Source organism: Nothobranchius furzeri, chromosome 3 (genome assembly GCF_043380555.1).
Source record: "Nothobranchius furzeri strain GRZ-AD chromosome 3, NfurGRZ-RIMD1, whole genome shotgun sequence".
NCBI lineage: Eukaryota > Metazoa > Chordata > Actinopteri > Cyprinodontiformes > Nothobranchiidae > Nothobranchius > Nothobranchius furzeri.
Genome location: NC_091743.1, coordinates 48,046,893 through 48,070,778, shown reverse-complemented (window position 1 = coordinate 48,070,778; position 23,886 = coordinate 48,046,893).

Sequence of the window (23,886 nt, the reverse complement as noted above, 5' to 3'; positions counted from 1 at the left end):
GTGTGTGTGTGTGTGTGCGTGTGTGCGCGTGTGTGTGTGTGTGTGTGTGTGTGTGTGTGTGTGTGTGTGTGTGTGTGTGTGTGTGTGTGTGTGTGAGAGAGGAAAAGTCATAACGACTAAATAAAATCTTCTCTGGAGGGAAACGGCGTACGTGTGCCGCTCCCAGCAGGTTTCTTTAATCCTCTGAGCCCATGTTTGATCTATTCTTTCTCCAGAAGTTTGAAGGTGAGGAGTGATCATCACGACTCCTCCCCTCCCTTTAAGTCCTTCACTTGAGGACTCACAGTTGTGCCAGTCTAAGCATTTATTCAGTGAATGGATCTGAGGTGAGCCTCTGGGCGCCATCGGCTCTGATGACTCGCACTTCCCGTAAAAAAGTGTTCCTGCACACGGTCCACTCTCAGCTCCTTTCAGATTAAAATCCCATTTATGCCAGACATGTTTGTGTCTAATGATGTTTTGTTTTAAATCCAAAGAAAGCTTTAAAGGTGATTCGAACACTAAATTCATGGTCACGCTTCTATCGTTTGAGATAAATCTATGTTGGGCAAAATCTATTCCAAAACCTGAATGTGGCTCTTCCTCTCCTCTCCTGTCCATCTTCTGGGTAAAAGGGATCAGCAAAGGTGTTGTTTACTCTGCTAATCTATCCTCCAGGAGATGAGCAAGCTATTCTGTTCATTACAACTGTGATGAGGATGGGCCATCTGTGTGCCACAATGCCTCGACGTTATTGGAAGGTTCCCATGGGATGTCTCAAGGTTTCGGGCTCATCCCTTCCTGCTGTAATACAGATGATCATATTCTGTTTCAGCTGATGTTCAGACCACTGATGCGCTGATATTTTTACAGGTTATGAACTCTCGCTATCCACCCATCTCTCCTTCCCATCTTTTCCCTCCCTCTTTCAATCTCTCTCCTCTCCAGAGATCCACTTAATGGATATTGTCAGTTACAAGGGCATTTGGGGAGATGGGAATACGATCCGATCCTTTAAGGCATTAAACAGGCATTGCCTGTTTATTGGAACTGGTTCAACACCTCAACCAACTCCTGATAGTGAAGCAATGTGCTAACATGAGCACTCCCTCTCTAGAGTTTCACATTCAGGAAGACCTCTTTGATTCCAAGGCTTCGTAGGGCTGATCCCCAGCGCTGCGGAGTGTTCCCGGGATGTCTGGTTCACAGACAACACTAGACTTGTGTGGGATCCGACACCTAAAAACGAAACCTACAAGGGAGCCTCATTATTAAAACTGCGTGACAATGCGTCAGCGATGATGTTTTCTGATCCCCTCTTGTACCGAATCTCCAGGTTGAATTCCTGGAGCAGGAGGGCCCACCGCATCAGCTGCTGGTTACTGTTATACATCCGAGAGAGGAACACGAGGAGGTTGTGATCTGTAAAGACGAGAGTGGCAGTTTTATTGTTCCCAACATAAACATGAAAATGTTGCAGAGCCCAGGTGAGTGCTATGGTTCCCTTTTCTATTGTAGAGTAGTTTTTCTAAGCGTGATTGAACTTCCTGGAAAAGTAGCACGCGGGGTGATCAAGTCCATCGACTCCTCCTGAAGGAGGACAGCTCCAGCCCCTGCTTGACTGGCGTCAACTTCCAGCTTGAAAGGTCGGGTGAGATCTGGAGCAACTAGAACAGGAGCACAACAAAGTAATCTTTGCAGAGACACAAACGCGTTTTGGCATTCCGGGGTCCAAGCGAAAGGGACACAAGTGCTCAACATATCAGTAAGGGGTTTAACTATACCGAGAAGTTGTGGCAAAAACACCTATAGAACCCAGCCATGCCGAGAAATCTTCGGAGCTCACGGCGGATGGTTGGAGGCGGAAAGGAGACCACGGCTTGGATTTTGTCGGATAAAGCACTTACTTTACCATGACCCACTTCCTAGCGGACCGTAGCTTTAACAAACACAGTCATCAATCCGAAGCAACGGGAACGAGTCAGGAACAGTGACAGCGTTTAACTTACAATAATCCGTGACAAACCTATACGTGCCATCGGGTTTGTTTTCTAACAAACAGGGTGAACTCCATGAACTGGTACTGGGCTTAGCTAAGCCGTTTTCTAGAAGGTACTGGACCTCCTGCTTCATCAGCTCATGTTTTTGTGGACTGGCACAGTAGGGGTGCATCTGAACGGGAGTTGGGTCTGAAAGCGTAATGTCGTGGGTGATGAGATGAGTCTGGGAAGGAGTATCTGAAAACAACTCAGGGAAGTATAGTGGATTAATTCTTGTAACTCTATCTGCTGTGCTGGAGAAAGATGTTCTAAGCGGTTAGAAAGGTTATTAAGGGTTTCAGAATTGCTCAGACGGGGAGTAACAGGAGGACCCATAGCACTAGCAGGAGAGGGCATTTCTAGATCATCAGAAGGGGGAGAAACAACAGTGGTGGCTATAACACCAGACTGAGATGGGTTCGCGTCTCTACTATGAAAGAACTTTAGTCTGTTAATGTGGAACACTTTGGTCTTCCTACGCATCAAATGGGTTTTTACAACGTAATTACGTTCATCCAGTTTAGACACCACTTCAAAGGAACCCTCAAACTTGGGAGACAGTGAGGAACCAACAGTGTGATTTAGGAGTAGCACTTGGTCTCCTAGAACACGGGAGCTAGACTTTCTGTCAAAACGCTCCTTCATGGAGGCCTTAGCAGTTCTGAGGTGTTGTTGAGCTAACTGGTTAGCTGCCTTGAGTCTTTTCTGGAAGGAGCTTACATATGACGGAAGACTTGTGGTAACGGACAGAAATGGCCAAAGAAATTGTTCTTTCAGGGTCTTCAGGGGGGCCCTAGGGGCATGACCGAACACCAGCTGATTTGGGCTAAAACCGGTGGAATCCAGAACCATATCCCTAGCAGCAAACAACACAAACGGAAGACCTTCTTCCCACGAACGACCGGAGGAGAAACAATGTTTTCTGAGCATGGTCTTTAGCGTCTGATACCACCTCTTGAGGACACCCTGACTTTAGGGATGATAACTAGATGAAGTGACGTGCTTTATGTTCAAGGTTTTTGCAACCTGAGCAAAGGTCAGAGAGATGAAGTTGGTCCCTTGGTCCGATTGTATGACGGTGGGCAACCAGAAAACAGAGGAAAATCCTGTTAGAGCCCTTATCACAGTTTTTGTAGTGAAGGAGGACAAAGGAACAGCTTCTGGAAAGCGAGTGGCTGAACACATGATGGTTAATAAATATTTACGGCCTGACTTAGAGGGAGGAAGAGGCCCCACACAGTCTATGGCAATGTGGTCAAAGGGGGTCGAAACCACGGGGGTTGGATGTAACGGAACCGGTCGAATAGTTTGATTTGGGTTTCCTACAACCTGACAAGTAGCACAGCTACCACAAAAGTCCGAAACATGTCATTCCAGACCCGGCCAGAAGAAGTGGCGCAGTATGGCCAGATAAGTTTTATTTATACCTAAATGTCCCGCCCACTCACACTCATGAATATAATTTCTAAAAATTTCAGGCACCACAATCTGGTTAACTTGGGCCCAATCGGAACCTTTTTTGGAGGCCGGCGACACAAAATATCACCCTCAACCACATACGAAACCTGACCTTCAGGGGACGTCGGAGCCACACCAACCAGCGCAAAATAGGGTTTCAGAGATTCATCTGCTTTTTGTGCTTCAGCCAAGGTCTTACAGGAGATGGGATAATCTGTTAGAAGTCCTTTGCAGGCCAGATCAGGCATTTTTACAGCCAGACCTGGTTGGGTGACGTCATCAGCCAAAAGCGGGAACAACACCGAATCACCAAGTGAGATCTCGGGGTCTTTCTTACGTTGAGCACGGGTTAAGAAACACGCAGGCAGTAAGTCTGAGTTAACACAGATTTCAGGCGGGGATATAAGCTCAGGAGGAGGTAAAACTAATCCACCAGCAGTGTCATTTCCTAAAATCAGGTCTACTCCTTGAGTGGGCAGCTCATCTAGAATAGCTACTTTTAGGTCACCAGAAATCAATGGACAAGTGAGGTGAATATGATGCACCTCCGCCGGAACTGAACACATTTCAATTCCCCGCAACAACACAGAATAATCAGCCTGGCTGGTGACAGAAAACGGTAACACACTCCATTTAATCAGGGTTTGAGAAGCTCCGGTGTCTCTTAAAATCACCACTTCCTGGTTAATGTCACTGCCAATCAGAGACACCACTCCTGTAGACAAAAACGGCTTAAAACTCGAGAAAGGGGCTTCACAGTTATCTACACTGTGTGAGATCTTAGCACAAGCAGCTATGAGCTTCGTCAGAGGTGGGTTCCACTCCTCCGGTTTTTCCACTGGAGATGAAAGCAATCACGAATGACATGACCTTTTTCATGACAATAAAAACACTCAGGAGGCACGGTGTGCTCAGGAGAAGCAGCCAAAGGTCTCATCCAACGAACGGAGTCAGCTGTTGACTCCCAAGCCCGATGCGTTAGCGCGAACTCATCGGCTAACAAGGCCGCAGCAGAGAGAGTTGAGACCTTCTGTTCATTCACATACAAAACGAGTCTCTCCGGAACGTGTCTTTTAAACTCCTCCACCATAATTAGCTCTTTCAGATCCGCTAAGGAGTTCACTCCTGAAGCAGAACACCATTTTTCAAAGAGGACTGATTTCTCATGAGCATATTCAACATAAGTCTGGTTTGGCTGAGGTTCTTCAGAACGAAAACGCTGATGGTAAGCCTCAGGAACAAGTTCATAGGCATTCAAAACTGCTGTTTTCACACACTCGTACTTAGCGCTGTCCGTTAAAGACAGAGCAGAAATAACCTGAAGGGCCTTACCAGTGAGCTTGCATTGCAGAAGCAACGACCACACCTCCCGAGGCCACTGCAGAGTTACCGCAATCCGCTCGAAAGCAAGGAAAAACTCATCCACTTCAGTTTCCCGGAACAGAGGAAGAAGGGAGACACATTTGCTGACGTCGAAGCCAGGTGGTAATGACGAGGCACCGGGAGGAGATGGAGAGGCGTCTCGGTGCAGGGCACGGGGAGGCGAAGAAGATGGCGAAGGACGGTCAGCAGCCATCCTATTCGAGGAAGCAGCAGCGTCCAGAGTCCTCATCTGAAGTTCTAGTTCTCGAAGACGAACCTCAGTGTCCATCCGCTTTATATCTACAGTAGCTCGTGGCGGAGATTTCTCTCATGGGTATTTTCTTCGGCTTGTATTTTGAGTGGAGCAAGCTGCACTTGGAGTCGAGCTCCTGTTAGAAGGGAGTGAGGAGAGCTAGCTTCTGGCGAAGCTGAAGCTAGAAGGGAGAGTTCGGCTGAGTCGGCGACGGAGGGCGGAGCCGAGACGAGGGTCTCCTTCTTTTCATCCAGCCGATCCCTTTCCTCATCCGAGGGAGGTGGAGAGGCACCTGAAGTAGAAGGTAGAGGAAGGATTCCCTGGGTCTCCAGATAATCCATGACGCGCCGGCAAAGCTGCTTTGGGACGAGTAAACTGAAGTGGGCGGCAACCTGCTGCAGATCAGCTTTGCAGCAACTCTCCAGCAGCCGGCGCGAAGGAGCCGCCACGAATGCATGCAAGTCAAAAGATGCCATGCTCTGACTCTAAGGGACACAAACACAAGGTTAGTATCTTTACACACACCCAATTTCGGGAATAAAATAATAAATTCCGGACCAGCCCCCACGTTATTACGTCCCCGGCTCTCTAGGAGTGATGAGGAGAGACGTAATAAAATTGGTGTGTGGGTAAAATGATAACAAAGTGCTCTGTCGCTTAAAAAAACAAAGGATTTATTACAAAATGATATGTTTACAATAATATACACAAAACGAAAGGGACTTATTCACAAAAGGGAGGAACGAAAAACGCCAACCCAGAAGAGGATGGGGATAAACAACTGAGAATATTAATAAAAAAATACAAAAGGGGCGATCCGAGGTCTAAGTCCAAAAACGTTCCGAAGTCTACAAGCCAAATAGTCTAATACAAATGCAAATCCAAAATCTTAATCCAAGCGAGTTTTCCAAAACGAGCGAACCGAGTTTAACCAAAGAGCGAACCGAGGAGAAGAGAATAGCGCACACTGTTGCCAGTATACACTATCCGGGACCTTCTCCAAGAACTGATGGCTGAAAGCAGCTTTTAACAGCTGGTAAGTGATCAGCCATGATTTGATCCAGCTGAGCACCAGGAGACGGGCGAGGCAGAAGCCACTGAGGCCATCTTGTGGCCGAAAAGGGGCACGGCACGTAACAGTGTCCATCCTAGAGCTCCTCTCTGACCTTCATGCTTATTTAGAGCAGCTGATTTTTAAAGTTAGCAGAGTTCATCCTTGTTAGTGGGTTCACTCACTCGTTTAACCCTTCACCACTGAAATCAGTGTGTTCATTCTAATCCTCCTAAATAATCCTCCAATCATCCAACTGGAATCCTTAAACCTTGGGAGCCCAGGTGTTACTATAACTAATCGTGTCTCCTCACCAGCGTGAGCCTCCAAACTGTGAAGGTTGGTCTCCAAACATGAACTTTAAATTCATGCATTTATCTCCTCTTGCAACACTTTAACATGTTTTAAAAGGCTTGTATCATGATAAGTTACACCTCCCAGACCAAAGATAAGTCCAATATAAGATAAACCGTTATCGTAGACACTATTAAGACGTCATTATTTATGAAATATAAGTTATCTTCCTGAGCCATTACTTCAGCCAGGATATAGGATGCACGGATTTGATGAAACCTTGCTGTCTCATGCAGTCCCACGCACGCACGCACGCACGCACACACACACACACACACACACACACACACACACACACACACACACACACACACACACACACACACACACACACAACGCTAGGGGCTGGTGTCAGAAGCGAGCAAATCCTCATTGACTCCCATGTTAAAAATACCAATTTCACAGCAGAAATAAACATGTTTACAGCCTGGTACCAAAACATGTTTTTTGTTTAAATGATCTAGTTTACACTCATGACAACTCTGAGGGGGGTGAATTTTTTTCTCACTCTTCTGTTTATTCTGTATAATTCTGTATAATTAATGAGCATCAAACCCATGTGACCGCAGAGCTAGCTCCGTAGAAAGACCTCAGTCTGAGCCTCGGTCTGGCCTGGAAACTGTTCCGTCAATTTCAGTCTCTCAACTTAGACCATTAGTTGTAGCGTTTGTGCATTCTTTTTTGGATATTTTTTGTGCAATTGTTGGACAAAATGACTTGCTGTGGCATTAATTGCACTAATAGAGCGTCCAAGGAGTCTCCACTTCATTTTTTTCGGTAAGTAAAATTATATTTAGGTATTTTAGGTTACTGCCGAGCTGAGCTCAGATTTTAACATGTACTGTTTAACCATGAAATTTAAATGCAATAGGGTAAAACCCAGTGCATTTAACATAATGCTGCACTTTAGAAAATGGGTTGAAATATAACATGTTAGTGGAGCTGGGTTCCGACTATCGGCTTGTGGAGCTCTCAGGAGACCGATGTTTTCCACCCGGTTCTCCCCTCCCCGCAGCCCGGCGCATCTCTGTCTGATCGCGGCTTCTGTCTGCTGCGCGGGCTGACGGCTTGTGGAGCTCTGGGATGGGAACCTTTCCACCCGGTTCTCCCCAGCAGCAGCTCTGCACATCTCAGATCACAGCGGCGCTTGTCTGCTGTGTGGCTGCCGGCTTGTGGAGGTTTCGGAGACCTCTGTGTTCCACCCGGTTTTACCCAGCGGTCAGCCCGGCGTATCTCTGACTCAGAAGCTCTGGTGTTGTGCACAGTTAACTCCGGTTGTAGCTAGGTTGCTACCTCCGTTAGCTTAGCTCCCACCTCCGCGTTAGCTTTGGGTTAGCTTCAGGTTAGCTTGTAGCTAGTTCGACCGGGTGTTGTGAGTTGATCCCAGCCTTACAGCCCCACCCTCAGCTCCACCTCTCTTCCCTTTTTTGGAATTGTCTGGGCTTGACGGAACCTGTGACACGGTCAAAATGGCGGTGGTGGCCACCTCCCATTTATCTTCAAAAACGTGTTATTGGAGTCTATGGAAACCCATTGTCCAATATTTATGTCGATGGTTCCAACCCACAGGAGAGGAGGTAAACAGCGAGTGGATCACAGGGACTGAACTGATGTTTTTGAGTAAAACTGTGGGAAAGCTGTGGCTGTTTAACGTGCTCATTATCAAAAGTGTACACCCACGCCTCCCACGGTTTAGACGCGGCACTCATGCAGGTGTCTTTTTCTGTTCCAACGCTGCTGCACGTAATATTTTTACTTTATTAAGCCTATAATTCATTTTTACTCAGTAACAGATATGATTTCAAATGTAGCGAATTACAATTCTTTTTTCAAAAATTAAAAGTAAAAGTACATATTTTAAAAACGACTTAAAAAATATAAATATACAAAAAAAGCTACTCAATTACAGTAACGTGAGTAAATGTAATTCGTTACTTTCCACCTCTGAAATGTGCTATATAAATAAATCTGGATTGGGCTGGCCTAGTGGTACGAGTGTCCGAGTGTCCGGACTGGTAGATGAGGGTTCAAATCCCGGTCAGGTCAAACCAAAGACTTAAAAAATAGGACCCAATGCCTCGCTGTTACACACTCAGCTTTCACTGGTTGGGTTGGGGAGTTAAACCACCAACCATCCCAAGCACAGCCACTGCTGCAGCTCACGGCTCTCCACTGGGTTGGACCGCATGTGTTTTCATCAGCATGTGATGAAGACTATTGGGACTTTAACTTATCAGTACCTACACAGGAATAAAGTTGGTCTTGTTTTGTTGTGGTTGTTGTGTTTAACCCGAATTCTTGTTTAATATTGTAAATCTTTTCCTTCCTGTTAGCTTTTCTTTCTTTCTTGGGACAAATCGGCTGTCAGATTTATAATCCCTGGGCTCTTTTGTCCATTGTTACCCTGCAGCTGTGTAACATGAGTATGGAAGTGTAAAAACTCATTCATAAAATGCAAATGCATAACAGAAGGAGTATGATTTTGTGAATGAGACAAAAACATTTTTTTCATTTACTTTTTTGCAGAGTCTAGGTGAGGTTAAACACTCTGAACGATTTACTGAGTTCATTGTTAATTCAAAACCAGCCAGACAGCCTTATTAGTGAGATTCTGCTGCAACATGCAGCTCGCATTTCAGTTAGTTTTTAATGCTTTATGTTGTTTTTTTATTGCTGCCTCTTTTCCGTGTTCATTTGAGGTTGATAGCATTAAAACGCTATCTTCACTTTAACCATGTACCACCTTAATCACTCATTGTGTTGTTGCTTCACACTCCCTGGGATTCTAACTTGAGTGGCTTTTCCAGTCTCTTCCTATTAACTAACCTCATGCAGCAGCTATAGCTTCCCTGCGTAATTGCCTATTGATTTTTTTCAAATCTGCATAATTTAAAACACCAACTGAATAAAAAATTCAACAATGAACACGCTGTGTTCTGCCTGGAGCAAAGGGAAAGGGTTGGCCCTGATGGAGAGATAGTCTTTCTTCCAAGGTGGATGACGATAGGTGAGGTGGGACAGAAGATTGTATCCACCATGTTTCTGTCGATGGACGTATGGGAGCTGTCTGAGAGGATGTATCAGTGCGGATTATTGGGTACTCTTATTTAGCACATCTGGCAGGCTTCAAGGGATATCTCCACTCTAAATCAAACAGAAACATTAGGCTCAAAATGGAAGACACAAATGAGGATTGCAGTAAGTCATAGAGGCACATTGTAAATTATGTGAAATGATGACAGCGTCAAGTTTAAGCATGCAGGTGGTGAAGAAGATGGCCCGCTGTTAGTGTTGTGGCAGAGAGGTCGAGAGCATCCCAGTGGGAGTACAGAGGAGAATTGACAGGCTGGATGAGGAACAGGAAGACAGGATCGTGGATGTCAGATGGGAGAGCAGGCCTCAACGGGAAGAGGGGAGTCAGGGTGTGGAGGTAGACGGGTGGAGGGGAGGAAGGGGGGTTGAAGTGGCAGGTCAGTGCATGTGGCTCATCCTCCGTCCATCACACACTCCCTTTGTGGTTCAATCAAACCAGGAAAGTCTTGACTGACTTTGACTGCAGGAGCACATGTGTAGTCATGCAGACATCTGTGTCCATGCAGGACAAAAATATCCCGCGATAAACCAGAGCTGTGACTCTCTTTTATTAATGCACAAACCTCGAACGTGCAACATGTACATTTAGGATCTGTCTTTTCTCAGTAAAGTATGTAACTTAGAGTGAAAATGCGTTTTCCAACGCCTGCCTTTGGGGACTCCAGATAGAAGATGATTGTTCTGTAGCCGCATTATGTGCAGTGATAAAAGTAATTTCATAGGCCATTAGACTTATTTGAAGAGCAGCAGCCAGACTCTCAGTGGGCACACAGCACCGAGTAAATTATAGTTTTCAGTACCTCCAAATATCAGCTAAAGATGATTGGCCAGTCATGGCGGGACATGCCGTCATGGTGACTCAGTCAATATTACACCTACTGTGCAGGTCCAGGGCTGCTTCCTGGGCACACTAATGAGAAGGTTAAATCAAGCTGTCACTCTACCCCCTCTGAAGCAACGACACCATGATGTTATACAAATACACTTCAGAGGTGGCATTTAGTGAGCCACCTCTCCTCCCCTGCTACCCCCTCGTGATGCTGAGGGAATCTGTTTCCCCCCTCATTCATGATGTAGCACTTTAATTGGCTGGACACCAAAGAGCACATCTTCCTGTATTTTTTCATCTATCCTATCTCCTCCCTTCGTTTTATCTCTCTCTCTCTCTTCACTTTTCTTTACTGGCTGCCCTTCTCACTCCACTTCACTGATAATCCTCTCCATCTGCCCCGTACTCCCTGGCTCAGCATTTGCTTCTCTCAAACCAAGGCTCAAGGTCATTTTGTTGTGCCACAGTGGCTTGACAAGGACTTTTTTCATCTTGTATTTCCTTTTATAAGACTTCCTTTCTTACTAATATCATCCCTTGCATAACATTATAGGTTATGCAGTTCGATGATCGATTTTTATCATCTTTTTCTTCAGTATTGTCTCAATTCCTCCTGTTTTCTTACGTCTGCTTCAAAGCACTTTGGAATTGGTATTTGGAGAATGGCAACTCCCTCTGTCACATCGGGTTTATTGCTTCCTCGTCTCTTGACTTTATCTGATCAATCTTGCCACTTGTTTTCGAGTGCCTTTCATCTGAGCAGGAAGAGGAGCTGAGTCAGTGTAGGTGCAACGTTATAATTTGCACCGTCTCCCTTTTGTGGGAGGCTGAGGTTGGTCATCTTTCCCATCCGTGACTTGTAATAAGGTCAGCGTGTGACCACATCATGTTTCTGTTGCATTCAAGGGCACGTCCAGCTGTGCCTGAATATAAATCACTGCCTAAGCACATCTCAATTGTATACTCAGAATTTGGTTTTCAAATCCAAGAAAAGGTGGTGGTTAATCTCTTTCTCAGCACATGAGAGGAACACTTATTGTGTAAGTACATATGCTCTAAAACATACATATTAGCATAGCACTCAGTGTTTTTGGAGACAGGGTGGCAGGACTTCTGGTGTTTCATAAAGATGCTCATGTGGTTATCATTAGCAGAATATCTCTTTTTGACCAAGAAACTTATATTGTGGTGGCAACTGTCTCAGCAACAATAAATAACAGTCAGCTTTCTGCTTTCTGCTTGAATGGCACAAATCAGTGAACGCGTAGAATCTCATGACATCGACAATTGCTCCCTGGAGCTTTAAAGTAACAATGTTCAGTACGTGTTCAATACTAGTGCAATAGTATATTACATTAATATGTCTGTGTCCCTAATGCTGCAGTTTTCAAAACACTTTTTCTTTTTGTTTTTAGTGGTTGAAAGTTACAATAACAGCTATTACCTTTTTGTGTTTCCCTGTAATCTCTACGAGCTGCTGTAGCAAGTGAATTTCCCCACTGTGGGATTAATAAATTCTATTCTATTCTATTCTATTCTATTCTATTCTATTCTATTCTTAATAAATTTCCCGCTTCTCCCCCTACTGGTTGAACATGAAATTACAATTATTGTAAACAACCCTGCTGTAACCTCCACAGAGTGTGGGCCATGCCAATGCCAACTCTGATTTTAGCTTTTTGTTTAGTGCGTGAAAGCTAACTGCTTGCCTTATGAGCTACCAACCCAGTAAACACCTAGAGACCTCCCCCTTGTTCCTACCTGAAGCACAAATTTGTTTAGTGCCGTTTCTGGACAGAAGAGGGCTGCAGAGGGCTGTCAGATGTGAAGCTGCTCAACTTTCTGGTTCAAGAACCACTGAAACCAGTTTGAAAGCAGTGTGTTAAAACACCTTTAGTGTAGCTTTAAATTGCTGTTTAAGTGACAAAAATCCTGTTTTTGCTGCAGCTTGCATGTCTGGTACACAATGGTATGAAATCATGAAGTACCAATTCGTCACTGGAGTATTTATCTATGAACTGACTTTATTTCTATTTCTGTATTTTTCGCACATGCCATAGTTTAAAAAATAGCCTCGTTACTCCTTTTTTATGTCGGCTTGTCATTGTTAAAAAAACACAAAGACAAAAAACTTGTCCTGACAAATTGTGATCTCCAAATCAAGTGAATTTGATTGTAGTGGATAATTATTTTAAACATCTACCATTCTGACATATTATTGGCTTGTAGCATATGGTTCTGTAACATATTTGCATCACACTAAAATGCACAAATTTTTGGGAGGTATATATGCATCTGAGTCAGGTAGCCCATGTTTCCTAAAATTGTCAGCATTAACATTTTATTCAACTGTATAACAGTCATTAGGGTTTGATGGGCTTTAATACAAGTGTTTTTTGGTTAGCTGTGGTAGTGCTGGTACTGCTGATAGTGCTGGTACTGCTGGTACTGCTGGTACTGATGGTATGGTAGTGCTGGTAGTGCTGACATTCAGCTCATTTAGACAGTTTTGCTTAGTTTCAGCTTCACTTCATCTATTCAGCAGCTTCAGCAATCAGTTTCTGAATTCAGCATACGATGCTAATTTCACAGTTCAGCTAAATGTAAAAACAGTGAGCTGCGCTGAGCAATGTCCAGCTCAGATGTTCAGATGGGAATCTTTTCTTGAGTGATTTAGCTACATCTGCGATGTGCGTAGAATAAAGTGTCAGTTCGTCTGCATGCGTCGGGGTAATTCTTTCTATTCTTTCTCCGTCAAAATAAACGGTCAAATACGGGCAGGGGCGGATTAAGGACTGAAGAAGATCCGGGGCTTAACACGCACGCGCGTGCGTACACACACACACACACACACACACACACACACACACACAAGCGTGAGTGCACGTGCGCGCACACACACACGTGACACGCACTAGTCAACATCATATATATTTGTCTTGTACCACATAATTTTTAATCTGAAGCTACATATTAAGCATATTCAGGGCAGAGTATTGTTCCTGTTAGTGTTTAGTGTGAGATGATAGTAAATATTCCCTTTCTTTCTCCAACAACTTTACCTGATAGTAAGCTAACTTTAGGCAAACCAGCAGCACAACAAATATTTTCAAATAAGACTCACAAACCTGAGTCAACACCAGTATCATCAAAGCTGGGGTTCTGTCGTTGTACTTTTTGTCTAAAAAACGTCCTTATGTCCATCTTCACTCATGCGTTTCAGGCAGAGTGTAGAAGAAACCAGGCACTGCAGAAGAAGCCGGCTGCTGAAGGGCTTCTTCTTCAGTGGAGGAGGCTCAGGCAGGCTGTATACAAACTACTGCTAGCTGCTCCCTCTCTGTTGGACTTTGGTACTGCATGTTCCTTCCATGTTTGAGATCCGGGGCTTTTCATTGAAGATTCGGGGCTTGAGCCCAAGTAGCCAGGCCTGACGCCGCCCCTGAATACGGGAACTGTCCGGTCAACACAAGCCCAGCTTTTAACTGTTCTGTTTTCTTGTGAAAATTGTTGCAAGGAGATATAATTTAACTTGATTAACACCAGAGCCAGGCGCACTGCGCCATTATCTCTGTCACTGTAAATGAGGGGATAAAAAATTGATCTGATCCTTTTCTGACCTTCCCCACCTACAAAGTTTAATTACAACAATCAAACGTGACAGAGCCTGGATTTGTATTCTGAACAGTCTAAACATGTTTTAAAAAGAAACGTATGACAAAAGTGGCACCTGCTCAGTAAAACCACCAACAGGGTGAAAAATATCAAAATATTGTAGGCAGAGACGGGCTACAGCTTCTGAATCCACTTTATATAAATCGTTTTATTGATTATCGTCTTATGAAAGATAACTTTGACGTACACGAGCGACCCGTACTGGCTGCTGTCACCTGTTGTGATTGGTTAAAGCAGCTCTCTGCTGTCTGAGGGTAGGCCCCGCCCACAAAGCCACGGCTGCTGTGGCTCCCAGTGTTTCCTTTACTGTGTGAAACGGGTAATAATGGCTCTTTGATGGGAACAGGTTGCCGACCCCTGCCCTAGTATCTATACTTCCACCTAAGTAAATGTGAATCTTTTTCACACCTCTGCTGTTGAGTTCAGTTGTAGTTAAGTGAGCTAACATGTCTCACGATTATCTTTTATAGTGACTATTTGAATTGTGTAAAACAACAAAAGACTGCAGTAGAATAAGATGAAACCTAATTAAAGAAGTTTTTCATTATAAATTGTAATAAGTTTGTTTATGAAAAAGAAAACAGAATTAAAATCGTCCATCAGAATCATTCTCAATCTCTTAAACCCGGAAGTTATGCTGATAATTTTTACATCTGAAGACCACACAGATAGGACCAGCCAATCAGCTTAATGAAACTCTGAAACCTCTGAGGCAGCAGTGGCTGCACCACAAGCCAAATGCATTATTAACTCACTTTGGTGATCTCTGTCCTCTCTTTAAATTTGAATTTCATGGTTTGAATACTTAACATGCCTTCTGGTCTAAAAACCCCTAAATGACTTATCTGTCTGAAATCTAAAACGGACCCTCTCTGAGTATTTCTAAAGCGGACACTTAACTGCTCATTTATCTATTTTTACTCGACGAGGGTGGGAGAATCAGTGATTACTTTTACTTTCACTCACTGATTTCTTCTCTTTATTTTACTCAGGGATGGATTCAGGCACCCCGAGCCTAATAACACGATATCTTTCACAGCATCAATCATCTAGGTTTGCCTGGATGGTTCCTAAACTGGATATTTTTTTACTTGCAATGCAACACCCAAAAGGTTGTTCTGAAAAGTACATTTCAAACATTGTTATTTTTTTTTACTTCTGCGCAATCAACAAGAATCTTCTAAATAATGATTCTCCATGGGCATTTCTGCTGCGTCCTACAAAAGCATGTTGCATCCCACCCCCACCCTTGCTCCTTCCTTTCGAACGATGTCCGGCCTCATCAATGTCACGTCTGCTTTCTGGTGTTTTCTTCTGTCTTCTAAGAGGTTTTCGCTGCTGCTTACCTCGCCTCACCCCGGCTTTCCACGGGAGCCGTCAGCAGCACGTTACTGCAGCAGCATGTCTTGCTCGCGTAAGCTGCTGCTTGGCCCTTCCCACGAGACGCGAAGCAGCAGGGGAGCAGCTGTCACCGACAGAGCACGAAGTCACACGAGTGACTTCGTCAGTAAACACAACAACAAGCAGGAGAAAACTACAACATGGCTCCAAAATGTTTGTGTTTTATGTTCTGTCCATTTTATAATCGCCAATACGGACCTGAAAAACAAAGGAGACCGCTAGCTAGGTGATAACTTCTCACGGGGACACACAGTTAGTAACCTTTTTTAAAAGTAAATCAACTGAAAGGCAGTACGTTCTTTATTCTGAAAATCTCGATAGATTCTCTCCATTTCCGCGTCCGATTTCCTGTCTTTCCTTCCCCAAAAATGTTGAACTTAACCCGTTTCAGAGGCGTCGCGCGTAGAAAATAGAACCGGCGCGTAAAGGCCGCGACATGCTGCTACTGAGACGCGGCCGACTCGCGCTGCTGACGGGTCCGGTGGAAAAGGTTCTGTTGACCACAGCGGTTCCTATCAGCAGCTATGACGTGCTGCTGCAGTAACGTGCTGCTGACGGCTCCCGTGGAAAGCCGGGGTAAGGCATTGTCGGGTAAAAGAGCCAAAACGGGACAATGGCATGAAAAAGATATTTTTCTAATAGCTACGCTGAGCATGGATGTCATTTTGCACCTTTTTCCAAAGTCAAGTTTTGACCCCTGCACTTTTTACCGTCCAAAAACAACATTACGTTACATTAAACACATAGATACTGGTTGAGCACTAGGACCTAGCGGAAAACAACCGTTTGTGTTGAAGCCGTTGAAGCCCGTTACCTATTAGAACATACTGCAAAGACCCTCCCCTATGGGTCCTCATGATGGTTAGGGTTAAATTTTGAGCAAACTGGCCTTGGTTCTAGGTGGGTTTCAGTAATAACTTTAAAAACATCAAATGGCTCAGGGGTTGGGAGTTCTCCCTGTAACCTGTTGGTTCAAACCCAGGCTCTATCCAAACCAATCAGTCAGTGTAGTACATGCACATCTAAACAGGGGTGGACTGGGACAAAAAATTGGGCCCTGGCATTTCTCTGTCCCACTGATTTCTAAAGCAGGAGTTGTGTGAAGCTGTGATGAGCAGGCAGCAGGATTTAGAGTCTTGTTTCCTGACATTTGGACATCTCAACCTCTGACTGGCTAACAGCACCTGACTCAGTGACTCTGTACTGCTCACCAACGTTGTCTTATCTTTACAAATAACACAAACCTGAAGGAGTTCTGTTGTGTTGTGGAGTTTCTAACACTAACGGTTAGTTTCTACTAGCCGAGACGTGCACTGCTCACTCCTGGACGCTGAATCAACAAGAGCCTTCCACATGCGAGCCCAGAGGAGTGAGTCCCTGACTTGTCATCATGATGTAAATGTCACTGGCTTTTCTAATCAGAGCGTTTGCTCGTCTATCTTCTATCGCCATCAAATGCAGGAAATAAGGGTAAGAGACGATTTTCATGTTCAGCATGAAAGTTAAACTCACAGTGATTATATTTCAAAAACAAATAAAATGGTTCCTCAGTTTACTTAGTAGATTCATGCACAGGAGTTTTCAGTTATTTATTTTATTAAATTACTGCACCCAGACTGGTGCTCGCACACAACACTGGTCTGTAAAGGACAACCTTGAGTCTTGAACATGACTTTATGCTCAGAGAGAGAGACTTTACGATCCCAGAGTGGCCAAAGTGAATATTAATTTAGTTAGGGTCGTTAAGTCTCCCCTTGTTTCACAGACACAATTTAGCAGTCAATCTTCAACATGCAACCTTAATCAAAACTCTCCTCAGACACACACACACACACACACACACACACACACACACACACACACACACACACACACACACACACACACACACACACACACACACACACACACACACACACACACACACACACACGCACACATGCACACATGCTACTTTCTCCAGCTTAACCGGGACAAAACCGAAGTTTTAGTTATCGGTCCTGAGACCCAGAGAGAGAAACTTTTTCCAAAGCTACAGTCACTAAATATTAATTTGTCTTCTCAAGTGAAGAACCTGGGTGTTATTTCTGACTCCGAGCTAACTTTTATTCCCCACATTAAGAATATTACAAAAATTGTTTTTTATCACCTGAAAAGCATCGCCAGAGTCCACCCCTTTCTCTCTCTGGCCAATACAGAGACGCTGATGCATGCTTTTATCACCAGTAGAATAGATTACTGTAATGCCCTGCTTTCTGGTTTTCCCAAAAAGAGTACCCCAGGTTTACAACTCCTACAAAATTTAGCAGCTCGTGTCCTGACTAAGACCAGGAGACAGGAGCACATTACACCTTTCTTAAACAAGCTGCATTGGCTTCCTGTACGTTTCAGGATTGATTTTAAGGTTATTTTAATGGTTTTTAAATGTTTCAATGGTCTTGGGCCTTCTTATCTCTCAGAACTGCTTCATAAACACGAGCCTTCACGGTCCCTGCGCTCCTCTGGCAGCCATCGCTTCATCATTCCAAAAGTCAGGACACACTACCAAGGCGAGGCATCCTTCCAGTTTTATGGCCCTCGCCTCTGGAACAGTCTGCCAGAGGACCTCAGGGCCATAGAGAGTGTTCTTGTTTTTAAGACCAGGCTCAAGACTCACCTTTTTAGTATAGCTTTTAAGTGATTTTGATCTCTTTTAGCCTGTTTTTACCATATTTTATATATTTTATCAGTGTTTTATTACTTACTCTTTTAAATTAAATAACATATTTTCCTACATATTTATTTTTGTCGTCGTCGTCTTCCTCCGCTTATCCGGATCCGGGTCACAGGGCCAGCATCCCAACTAGGGAGCTCCAGACCGTCCTCTCCCCGGTCACCTCCACCAGCTCCTCCGGCAGGACCCCAAGGCGTTCCCAGACCAGGTTGGACATGTAACCTCTCCAACGTGTCCTGGGTCGACCCGGCGGCCTTGTCAAAAACTACTTTCAGAACCTGCAATTTTGCTTTTGTACTTCTGAGTTTACCACCTCTTGGTAGTGCCTGGAAGTAGGCATTATGGCCAGATGTACTGTTTCTTCCCTGGCTTTCACCATGGCAATGGAGATTATCATCCGAGCCTCAAAGTGGGTTGTAGGTGGACAAAGAATCGGCTCCTGCCGGCGTCTTCCTCCCCTCAGAGCCTATATGGATGGCATTACCATCTTGACTACCACCGTTCCATACACCAGGAGGTTACTTGGTAAATTGGAGGAGATCATCACGTGGGCCCGTATGAAGATTAAACCGTCTAAGTCATGCAGCATCTCAGTGGTGAAGGGAGTGCTTACTGACTTGCAGTTCTTCATCTGTGATGACCCAATTCTTACTGTATCCGAGCAGCCAGTCAAAAGTCTCGGAAGGTTCTACGACAGAAGCTTGAATGATAAACAGGTGAAGCAACTGTGCAGTGACATCAATGCAGGCTTACAGGCAATTGACAAAATCCAACTACCTGGTGCTTCCAGTTAGGCCTTTCACCCCGAGTACTGTGGCCCTTGGCACTTTATGAGGTGCCCATCATGACAGTAGAGAAGCTGGAGAGAAGAGTCACAGCCTACATCTAGAAATGCCTCACCACCACAAGCCTCTATGGAGATAGTGTCCTCAAGCTGCCAATTACCAGCCTTACGGAAGAGTTCAAGTGTGCCAAAGCATCGTTGCAGTTGACCTTGAATGATATCACAGATCCGGTGAGCAGAGAAAACGTACCAAACCTGGTTTCCGGACGCAAGTGGAGACCAGCAAGAGCAGTAGAGGAGGCAACGGCAGCTCTTAAACATGCTGACATTGTGGGGAACATTAACCTAGGAAGGGGAGGCCTTGGACTAAAAACTAGCCGCCCATCCTGGAGAACTGCTACTGCTCCAGCACGGAGGAAGATGATGGTGGATGAGGTACGACGTCAGGAGGAATCTGCAAGGTGGGCCAAGGCAGTCGCCCTTGGCAAGCAGGGACGGTGAACATGGTGGGAAGGTGTCGAAAGGAAGAAGTTGTGCTGGAGGGATGTATGGGCCATGGAAGCTAGGAACTTGAGCTTCCCCATCACAGCCACATATGATGTCCTACCAACACCAACTAATCTCCACCAGTAGTTTGGTGAAGATCATGGGTGCGTCCTGTGCTCCAAGCCAGCCTCCCTCTGGCACATACTGACTTGGTGTAAAACAAGCCTTACCCAAGGACGATACACTTGGTGGCACAACCAAGTTTTGAGATGCCTTGCTGCTACACTGGAGGAAAAAGGATCCAGCATCAACACCCTTTCAGTACCTAACATCTCAACACCACCATGGGCAACTGCCTTCATCTGTGAAGGCACAGCAGCCACTAATAGCAGCTCTAAATCATCAGAGAGAAGCCAGCTGTGCCTAGCACGTGACTGGAAGATGCTGGCAGATATTGGCAAACAACTGGTGTTTCCCTCGGAGATAGCTACCACCACCGTTAGGCCTGACCTGGTGCTATGGTCCTCCTCCATAAAGAAGGTTTATATGATCAAACTCACCGTACCCTGGGAGGATTCCATGGAGTAGTTCTTTGAGCGGAAGCATCTGCTGTATGCTGACCTAGCCGCCGAAGCAAAACATCATGGCTGGAATGTGGAGGTCTGCCCAGTGGAGGTCGGGTGCAGAGGGTTTGTGGGAACATCTATCACAAAACTATTAAGGGATCTAGGAATCATGGGCCAGAAACAGCGCAGAGCCATCAAAGCTACATCAGAGGCAGCAGAAAGAGCCAGTGGCTCTGGCTGAAGACGAATGACCCCATTTGGACCCCCAAGAAGTGTGCCAGGTTGCACACTTTAATGGCTAGTTGGACTCGGGATGCAAGCTGAGGTCTGATCAACCTACAGCTGGCCACCTCTGAGGAGGGTGTACAGTGTTTAAAGGCCGAAACACCCCATGATCCAGAGGAACACTGCAGAGGATGCGTCCCAGAATTTTTTTCCTGCAATTCTACCATCCACCGTTAAGTAGACCAAGCACTCGTATGTTCTTGTACAAGGAAACACCATCTGATCCTGTGTTTTCTGGAATCAAAAATAATTTTGATGTGCTTAGCTTTAGGTACGAAAGCCGCACATTTTTTATTCCTTAGTGCACAATTTAGACCTTTGCAAGGTGTTGAACAAACATTGGACCTTAGGGTAAATATATACACCTTCCTGGGGGCTTAAAAGGTCCAATGATGTCACCAAGTGGTAAAGGGCACCTCTAAACTGTCTGTTTGGTCTTTTTATGAAAAGGCAGAAAGTTATAGAATAAAAGTTGTCACTTTTAATGCATCTTTAATGGCTAGTATTAATGTAAGAAGCATAATATGTTTTATTTTATCATGTTTTTTCATATAACAGTTCAAATAAATAAATAAAATGGGCCCTCGCCACCTGTAGATAATCCACTAGAGGGCAGTAGACATGTAAGAGACTGTGTGACCAAGGGGTAATCTCCTCCTGGTGAAAGTGAAGCCAACATGGTAGCGACAAAAAATGCAGCTCCCTCTTTACCCCCTAGAAGACTATTCTCCCTACCTTCTAGAGCAGGAGTGGGGAACCCTAGTCCTCGAGAGCCGGTATCCTGCATGTCTTTGCTCCAACACCTCTGATTCAGTGGTTGGTTCACATGTTCTGCAGCTCATCAACCTCTGCAGAAGCTTATTAATCACCTGCTGAATGAAATCAGGTGTGATGATGCAGGGTTGAAACTAAAATATGCTGGATAGCGACCCTTGACGGACCAGGGTTCCCCACCCCTGTTCTAGAGGATCTCTCTGACTGCAAAACTGTGGCTGCCGAAGAGATGGAGGCAGTACTGATCACTAACCGTGTTGGTGGCCTCTGGCGCTATCTGAGGGAGAACACCGAAACACTGTAGTTTGGAGAGCTGATGTGTGTTTCACGTCACTGCATTGTTCTGGCTAAAAGAGCACACCGGCATCATTAGATTTAGCTCTGGCGCTATCTGAGGGAGAACACCGAAACACTGTAGTTTGGAGAGCTGATGTGTGTTTCACGTCACTGCATTGTTCTGGCTAAAAGAGCACACCGGCATCATTAGATTTAGTTAGCACAGGGATTCCCAAAGTGTGGAGCGCGCACCCCTGGGGGTGCGCGAGCTGCTGCTAGGGGGTGCGCGAGGTGAAAAGTGTAATGGCTGCGGAGCTCAGAGAAGTATGTCATATGTCACCATTAGCGTAGAAACTCATTTGTGGGTGGGCCAAAGAAAAAGTAAGTGGGCACAATAAATGTAATTGAAAACAAGTATATTTTTGCACGCGCGCACGTGTCCTCCACATGTGCCCTAGCTTCATAATAACAATGCGCCGAGCTTCAGCACTCTGGCCTGCGCACGCTGATATGTTCCGTATTTGATCATTTTTAACGGTGTTGGAGGAATCTGAAGGTAGTGAATCATTCTGGCAGATTGTAATTAACACCTGTCTCATGCAGGTATTCTGACGTTGTAAACCTCACACACAGAACATTGTGGATGTAACAAAATAACAAGAAATGATTCCCATTCAGGCTATTGACAGCGCGCTGACGATCTGAAGTTCAGAGTGCGTCTGTCAGAGGTCAGACGCGTTCCGGCTGAACCACGGCTCATGGGTGCACAAGTGAGCACATCTGGGCTGGGCAGAAGTCATTTTACAACATTGGTTTAAATAGCGCGAGACGCGGTGACTTAAGCGGCTGTGCCGTGCGCGTGCGCGTGCACACACACCCACAGATTCAATAAGCGCACACGCTGCTTTAACTCCGGCGCGCCATCAGACTGAAGGCAGAAATGAACGCTGCCTCCACCGTGATAAAAACTTTTAAGAGGTTATTTTTCATTCAAGGTCAATTTAAGATATTAGTTTCTGGGATGAGTCGGGTCCGCTCCAGCCAGTGACTCCTCATGAACCTGACCACATCTCCTGTTACTGCAGCATTTGTTATTCCGGTCCGCATGACAGCGGATCGCAGATTCAGCCACACCATAAAACAGCAATAAGTCGGTCTGAGGTAAAAGTGAACATCATGGCTATATCTTGTCCCCTATTGACATTTGATTACGCACAAGTAGGTGACCAGCTCAGGTTTACGCAGAGCAGAAGGAAGGAGAGCGCTCTGGCCGCACAGGTTAAACGTTCCTACTTTAAGAAAACCATTAAATTGCATTGTTTATGTGCTACCTGTGCACTCTAAATATTTATTCAAAATGAAATCAAAGGAAATTGTAATGTATCGAATGCTTATTAATTACTATTTAAAAAATGAAAGTGATGGGGAATTTTTTTAACCCTCTCTGTTTAGCTTGACATCTGATATATATATATACATATATATACATATATATATATATATATATATATATATAGCCATGCCCCGATGTGGGGGCTGGGGGGGGGGGGGGGGGGGGGGGTGCATCGACATGGTCGGGACATAGAAGGGGGTGCGCGGCTAAATAAGTTTGGGAACCACTGAGTTAGCACATAGCTACATTGGTTCAATGGGTGTCAATCATCTGCCCACATCCTCACAGCTCCGCTCTCAGCTCCACCTCTTTGTTCGGGAGTGACAAGACCTGTGACAAGGCCAAGATAGCATTGATGGGCATTGATGGGAGCTGCCCACTGGACTTAGCTCAGCTGTTCAGAAACCAATGGGCGACGTCACGGAGGGTTGGCTCATAAATTCTACAGTCTTCGGATAGGACAGGTTTCTGGTGAAGGTACTAATCCTGATACTCCATCTGGATGCTTTACAATGACTGTGTATATTTTCCCTGGTAATAAGTGCAGTACATACCTAAATCACTGTAAGCAAGCAGTTATTTTAGTGTTCGAGTAAGACCGTACCAACGGCACACCATTAGGGTCAAAAATCCCTTGGTGCATGTATTTCAACAGATCGTTCAACCCCCAGCAAAATGATGAGCACATCAGACACCCTTTCATCACTGGCAGTGGGAGAAGAGGTAAATGTGCAAAACAACGTTTATGAATGGTGAAAATTTTGTAACTGTTCAGTAAATGTATTTTGTCCTCACTTGCTCCCGTAGAAGGAAACATGGCATCTAATATGGCATCGCCCAGATAGTTAGACCCACTCCCATGTATATTAGACCCAATTTTTATGATTATATGATACGAAGTCGCCAATATTTTCCAACAACTGGGCATCATTTCAGTCAGTTTCAACAACATTTCATTAGATATTTCCAGAGATTAACGGTAAAAACTACACATTGTTAGCCTGGCAACCTAGACTAAATAAATATATTATTTTAAATATATTATTTAGTCTGGCAACACTGCATTGACAGCTCTCGGTTGTTGGGCGGGTTCTACCGTTGTCTTTCAAATGATCACC